This window comes from Melopsittacus undulatus, chromosome 7 (genome assembly GCF_012275295.1).
Source record: "Melopsittacus undulatus isolate bMelUnd1 chromosome 7, bMelUnd1.mat.Z, whole genome shotgun sequence".
Lineage (NCBI taxonomy): Eukaryota > Metazoa > Chordata > Aves > Psittaciformes > Psittaculidae > Melopsittacus > Melopsittacus undulatus.
Genome location: NC_047533.1, coordinates 49,268,298 through 49,275,636, shown reverse-complemented (window position 1 = coordinate 49,275,636; position 7,339 = coordinate 49,268,298).

Genomic DNA, 7,339 nt, shown 5'->3' with positions numbered 1-7,339 from the left:
AACTTACAACCCCTATTCAACTGATCACATTGGAGTCCTAAATGAGAGACCTGTACTACTCCAGCTGAAACACACACACCTTTGTGTGAGCAGGACTTTGCTGGCCCTAAAGCTGCCCACATAAAATCACCAAAGCTAGAAATATATACAGAATCTTCAAGCACCAACATGAAACATGCTGTTTTAACAGTGTTAACTGTTTAAACAGTTCTCTGTAACATCAACAAGGGCTTTCCGTGTGTGCATGGGATCCTCATTTTAATTATGTTGGATAGCTTGTCTTAGTTCAGTTTATGGGTACATCCTGTGCACTCTTGCACAGTTGAGTAATCCCATTCAATTCCAAAGACTTATTTATGAGCATAAAGATGACTTACAGTAATAAAGAGCTACACCCTTATTGTTCCAGCGCTCACCTGCTTACAAGGGAATGTGGTTATAATACAAACAACAAATATAAAATAGATTCCATTTTCAGCCATACCTGAGCAAAGCAAAACTACACAGAGAAGGATAAACAAGGATCCTCCCTCAGCTTCCAATTCCTGCACTGGTGCAAGGCGAGAGAAGGAAACTGGAACTACAGTTCCTGGAAGGATGAAAAGTTCTTGTTTCACTGTGGATCCAAGACACACATTTCTGCTACTGTTTGTTTCATAGGAAAGGAACACCTACTTTCCAACACCATATTTGTGAGGTTTGGGGTGCTTTTTTAATGCTATGAGTATTTCCGATTCAAAACAATTCTAGTTCTGCAGGAACTGTGGGGTTTTTTTTAATCTTTGCTTTGACTATATTTTGGTTTTATTTCAGCCAACAATAAGCCTCCATGTCTCCATCTTACTTCTTTCCCCCACACAATTTACCAGTCTCCTACAGTTTTTCAACCTGTTTACTTCGCAGAGAGAGACCCTGCAGCAGCAGAGGACAGGTTAGCATCCCGGAGGCAAAGCCAGCTCAGAAGGAAACAGATCTTCTCCTGCCAGCCACAAACTGTTGGGATTCTCCCTACATAGAAGCAATTCAGAGAGAGGCACCTGCCAGTATAAATCTACTTGAGTTGCGTAAACAGAGAGAAAGACCAGAGATTGTGAGCTCCAGAGAGAGACTGCTTCCTTGTGATAAACTAAGCTAATAAGTAAGTTTTTAAAAGACCAAGACCTCAAATGTTGAGAACTTCAAAAAAGGATTAAGTTATGCAAAAATTGTGATATTTGGGGCAAAATTTTACTTTGTATTGGCCAGTTGCATCCTTCATTTAGGCTTAAGGGACTGATGAGAAAAGGAGGAAGAGTGCAAAGGTCATGAGTGTAGCTCCATAGCTTACCCCTGTCAGGGCAGTGTGGCATGCCAGAGCTAGACATGGAGACACTGAAACAGTCTGTCCCTTGATTTGTGCCAGCTGCTCATGTCTCCTAACTGAACTTAGGAGAGCTGCTGTGTCATACCAGCTAGCAGACTGAGGCAAAGAAGAGCAAAGAGAGACTTACAGTGATTTCAAATACGTGCTCTTTTTAGTCTGGGGTGTGTGCACTGAATTTTATCTTGACAGATTGGGTCTGTCAGCTCCATACTCTGAAAATATGGTTCATGCCACACACAGATAATTACTTACTACAGTCACCCATCCTGTCCAGTCCTTGTATCTCTCATGTATATGCCAAAGATCATCCACTCAGCAACCCAGAGGATTTACTCTGACATAGTACTTTTCCTTGGCTTAACAGTACTGTTAAATTAAATCACCAAAGCACAGATCTCTCAAATGGACAGCATTCCTGAAGACTCAACAGTCTTAAAATTGCTTCTTAGAACAGTTCGGTAAGATTCTTTTATCTGTACATTTCATTCTGAGCATTTTTGTCAATATTTTGTTTCCATTAAAGCTCATAAATATTGTCTGTTTTCAGTTATATCATAAAGAAAATCATCTTGCACAGTTTATACAAAAGAGAATCTGCAGACTCCAGAAGAAATCACTACTATATTACCTGTGTAACGAACCAAGCTTCGCATTTCACATATAACTCTGGTCTTACAGCTACGGATGCTGTATAGGTTAAAACATACACACTGCATTGAGCAGGGCAGGATGGAAAGGTTTTTGCTGGGGTATTTTGGTGGAGATTTTTTTGTAGGGGTTGTTATTAGCAGGAAGGGACTAAACTGAGGGAACAAAACTGGAGTCAGTCAAGGATAAATGGAGGAAAGGAGGGGGGAAAGGGAATTAAAGGAAAGGAGGGAAGAAAGGAAAGGCACCACAACCCCTCAAAGGGTTTCTGGAGCCGCAGCACGGGAGCATGGAGCATGGTAGCAGGGTCGCTACCATGGACAGAGCCCGCCGCACGGCACGGCCCCGGGGAGCTGGTGGCGGCGGGGGGAGCGGTGACCGGGACGGGGACCGACTGGAGCCACCCCAGTGGTGCTTGGGTGGCGGCTGCGGGCAGAGCAACCGCTGCAGGAGGCATCCCTTTGGGCAAAGGCTCCAGCGGCGCTGCCACCGGCGTCCGTACCGGGAAGCGGAGCGCCAGCCCCGGGCGGCAGCGGAGGCCCGGCGGGCGCTGCCCCTTACCGGTCCTAAGCCCCCGGCCAGGTTTCCCGCTGGCGCTGCTGCTGGTCCAGGGCATCCTTCGGAACACCTGCCTCGGAGCGGTTATCGCGGCAGTTATTATTAGGCGGGCTCAAGAGCCATGAAGTTCAGTTGCCATAAAACGTTAATGATAAAAAAGGAGTTTATTGCAGGGCGTGTAAACCTAAATTTTTAAATTAATCTAAAGAGCAGGTTATAGGCAACTTCAAAGGTTATTTTGTTAAACATAACTGCATCCTACTATTTACAATACAAAAGCTTAGTTAAATACACTTTTGTTTGGGCAAACTATTCTTCCTGCAGATTGACTCTGTGGAAAAGGAAACGGTGACTCCTCACAAGGCTACATTTTGGGCACACTGTCCCCTCAAGACAGCAATTTCCTAGCACCGATTTTGTACCCTAGTATTTCCAAAGGATGGTCGCCATTAACACCTGTTTTTCCCAGATAATGCGATGCTGAAGGGAAATCTCAAAACAGTAAAAGAAAAGCTGAAACGGATCTGCTGACACTAAACTTCTTCCAATAACATTTCAAAAAGCCACTAGAGTTGGTATCTTTAAACCGCTCAGCAGGGGCCAGATGCTGACACATCACTGAAATCAGTTAAGTATCATCAAAAACTAAAACTGAAGTCGGAGGAAGAAATGAAAATATTTAAAGCTGCTGAAGGTATCTGATGCTGCCCATTAGTAAAATAAAACAATTCTTGCTCCAACTGAAGGTTTTTCTGAGAGAATACATTTTCTGTCCAAAACGCTTAACACTCAAGTAGTTTCACTAAAACACCAGTGTCTTCAAAACAAATTAACCAAAACACAAAAATGCATTTAATTTGCAGGACCACATTGCTTCAGATTACCATTTGAGGAATCTTAAGATTTGCAGGAAATGCAAACTGAGGCTGATGTGTAAGAAGGGCACAGCATCACTCAGAATTGCCCTGTAATTTTTCCTGTCAGTCAGAGACACCTTGAATTGATAGTTTGCATTTGCATTTCTCAAATTTTAGGTTTTGAAAACTGAAAGGATCTACAACAAAAAAATCAACTCTGACAATGCAATGGGTGGTTTCTATTTGAATAAACAAATTTAAGAGCTGCCAAGGAAGACAACCAGCTATTTGTCCCCAGTATTTCCTGCAGACTCCGAAGGTCTCACCTGCCAACCCTCTGCCTCTGCACAGGCCCTGATACTGCCCCACCATCTATTTCAGGAATCTCCAGGTCAGGTCCCTGCATCAACTCCACCAATGTTGTCAAGGTGTGCAGGTATTATAAATACAACTGCAAAATGCACCCAAAGGTATCACTTCGGTATTCACGTAAGAGCTAAACCCCTCTGAACATTCAGCCACTTTTGAAAATGAAAGGCCTTGCTTTAGATACTAATCTTTAATATTTCTTGTTTCTATTTCTGGGAATAACTTTTCTTGCTCCTTGTTTTAAGGATGCTTACAATTATGACCATAGATTCTCTATGGTAATTTTTGACCCACTGTTTTCAGTAGGGCTGGAATGATGCCCTTCTATTTACTCTTCTGGATTACTTGGAAAACAAAAGGAAACCAAAGATAGAAGTATTATCCAGGGATATGCAGGGGTTGATGCCCTCGTACACACAGCCCTGTAGCTGCATAGCCACACACAGGTACAGACAGGGACCCTCCAGCACTGCGAAGGTTGTTCTTGGTGGCTGCCACTACAAGTTCCACCTGCAGAGGTGTCACAGGTGCAGCCCTAGGGATACCTGTGGCTACACCCAAGCCTCACAGCCACACAGTGCAGGTATGTGGCAGCACTAGAGCTCCCTAGCATGCTGCCAGCTCCTCATAACAGCTTAAGTCACACCAGACCATGACCGAGCCCCTGGAGCAGCCCAGACCTGCAGGCCAAGGTTAAGAAATTGCCATTAAAACCACAGCACAGAGTCTTCACAGCCCTAAAGTAGACCAGCTGAGAAATTAGGTTATTGCAATGATACCTAGCTGCCTTTGCAGGAGCAGCTAACAAAACCAATTAAAACTGCCTTTCCTTAAAATATGCATCACTGCTGCAGCTTCAGCTTTGAATGCTGGTTACTCCAGTTCCCTGTGGGTTTCAGGGATAGAGTCAACAGTCACAGGCAGCAGCAGCCAAATGAAGCAATCCTGTTACTTGCTAGCCCCAAAGTTACAGCCAGCAACGTTTCTGAGCTTTCACTACCCTTCTTAACAGGAAATGGTAGTTCAGAGCCCATGGATCCCAGTTTCCACACTTATAGCACCAGACTTCAGTTATTCAAACCTTTTTAAACAAAAAGCTTTCAGGATATGTTGCAATGCAGAGAGGAAACTACCTAACTGCAAGATAGAGAAGAGAGGGTTATTTGGATGCTTCATTAGCCAAGTAATAGAGGTATAAGTGACTTCATCCAGAAGTCTTCATGACCAGAGAAAAGTCATATGTAAGCCTACTGTGAGAGTATTTTTGCAAGACATTGTGATAAGTAGTGCAACATGACAATGCAAGTCTGACTGGACTGATCACAGCTTCACTACAAACATCACAACATTGGTAATTTCAGAGTAACAACAGATATTCTTCCTACCTGAGAGGTGACCAAGGCTGGTGGGTATTGCATGAGCTGCACATCAGACTGTAGCTTACCTTCTCACACAGACAGAAAGGAAAACTACCTCAGGCCCATACTCTCACCCACACCAAAGATGAGGCTTGAACAGGAGCAATTTGCACAGCCCCGTTTCAGCTGGTTCACCTTCAGGTACTCTTCATCAAACTTAATGAGGGAACAGCCTACGGGTCAGGAGAATGATTATGCTGGCAGAAACCTGCACCCAGTTGCCATCCTTCCAAGGTGTTCCTGAGCTTTACCTTGAAACAGAAAACTCCACCTCTCCCACCCTCCAACCTACCTTAAATAACAGGCTACACCTGGGACAAGGTACCTGCTCTGCATCTTGCTTCCCTGGGTGATGGGAGAGGATGACCCTGTCAAGGGGTACCGTGAACCATCTCTTCACTGGTGAAAAGCCAGCCCCAAACTGAATATCTTTTGCTTTGAACAAAGTCTTGCAAGTGGAAATGGTTTTGAAGTTACTGGAAGAAAAGCATATGGTACAAGAGGGCAGCAGTGGCACAAAGCCTGCACTTGTGCCTTGCCTTGGTCCTGGGCACCTGTTGTCTTCAGCAAGTCAATTAATATTGCTTGGCCTCAGATTCTTCTCCATAGACAGGCTAATACCTTCCCAGGACACTGAAGAGCAGCTAGGTACTGAGTACTATATAAAGCAGCACCTCTATCAGCTTTAGTCAAGCTCTCTACTATTTCTGTACGGTTGAGTACACAGTACAGCCATTCTACACATCATCACAGCTTGCTAAGAGTCAACATTTTAGGGGACCTTCATATAACACTGGCCCTTAGATCAGTTCATTAGTACTTGCGTAAGAAAAGTAATAGCAAAAGTGTATGTGACACATTAAAATAATACTTTTGCCCACAGCAACAGAAATCCAAAGAAATCCCGCTGTACAGAAGTACTTGCTTTCCACTGCTTTATTTAAGATAGAGTGCAGAAGGGCCCTGTTCCCGCTGACAGGGATCCATCCTGTTCTCCCGGCTCCCAGCGCTTGCTCTGGGACAGCCTTATCCCTCTTCAGTGCAAACCAGCAGCACGCCAGCTGAAAGTCTCCCTGCAAAACACGTGGGCAAAAGGACTGGCCTTTCTATGGTAAAAAATAGCGAATGCACGACCACACAGACCCGGCTTAAAAAGGGGGTTTTGGATAAAAGGTGTTGCAGGACACGTTACCGCGCACGGCTCTTTCAGAAGCTGGGATAGTGGATTTAATAAAGAGCTAACTAAATACAAAAGCCGGCCTCCTCGCACTGCACGCAAGGAGAAGCGGTGGCTGCCCCTGCCTGATGCCGGGGGAGAGGCGGGAGGCCGGGGCTTAGCTGCTGGCCGCGGATGCCGCCGCGGAGCCGGGAGGAGCAGGATCCCTCCTCGGGCAGGATGAAAATATTGACAGTAGATAAGCGAGGCGTACATGGGGAACTGAGGACACAGCGATTACTCCCGCACAGGTCCCTGGGCATTGCTGTGGGGTTTTATAGCAAGCAGGTGATGCCGCTAAACGGCCTCAGGCTTGTTTCAAAAGTGTCCCTTGAACCAGAAGACTTTACACCTGGGAGGGGGGGTGCGGTAATGAAGTGTTTCCTCAGTTCATCTGTCTCCTGGCTTGGCAGTGCCAGTTCAGACACTCGCACAGTGAAACGCTTTGCCCAGAGTTCCGGGAGCTCCGATGGGTCACTTTCGGGATGCGTCCCCGCGGGTTCCCGGGGACTGGGAGCAGGCTGCGCCCGCACGAATCAGCCCTTGGTGGGGTAGAGGGACCGGGCATCCCCCGGGCGGGGTAGAGCCAGCACAGCTGCCATCAGCAGTGATGGCGGGGTTCCGCACCTCCGGGGAGTCCGTCGAGAGGAATTCCTCCCGCACCTGCGGGCAAGGGCATGCGTGATGCGCTGCTCGCTTGCCACCCTATGCACCTCTTGCTTCTGCCTCTGGATAAAAAAGTGCGTTGCTGACCATTGGTTGGGAACGAAAAAACCCACCCAAAACCAAAGAACTTGAAACATAAAAATACTATCGGGTAGATGGAGGTGAATTGATACGTGCGGGGCCGGTGAGATCGAGGGCTTTTGCTTGCCCCAAACTGATCTTTCGAACACAGCGCCGGTGGGCT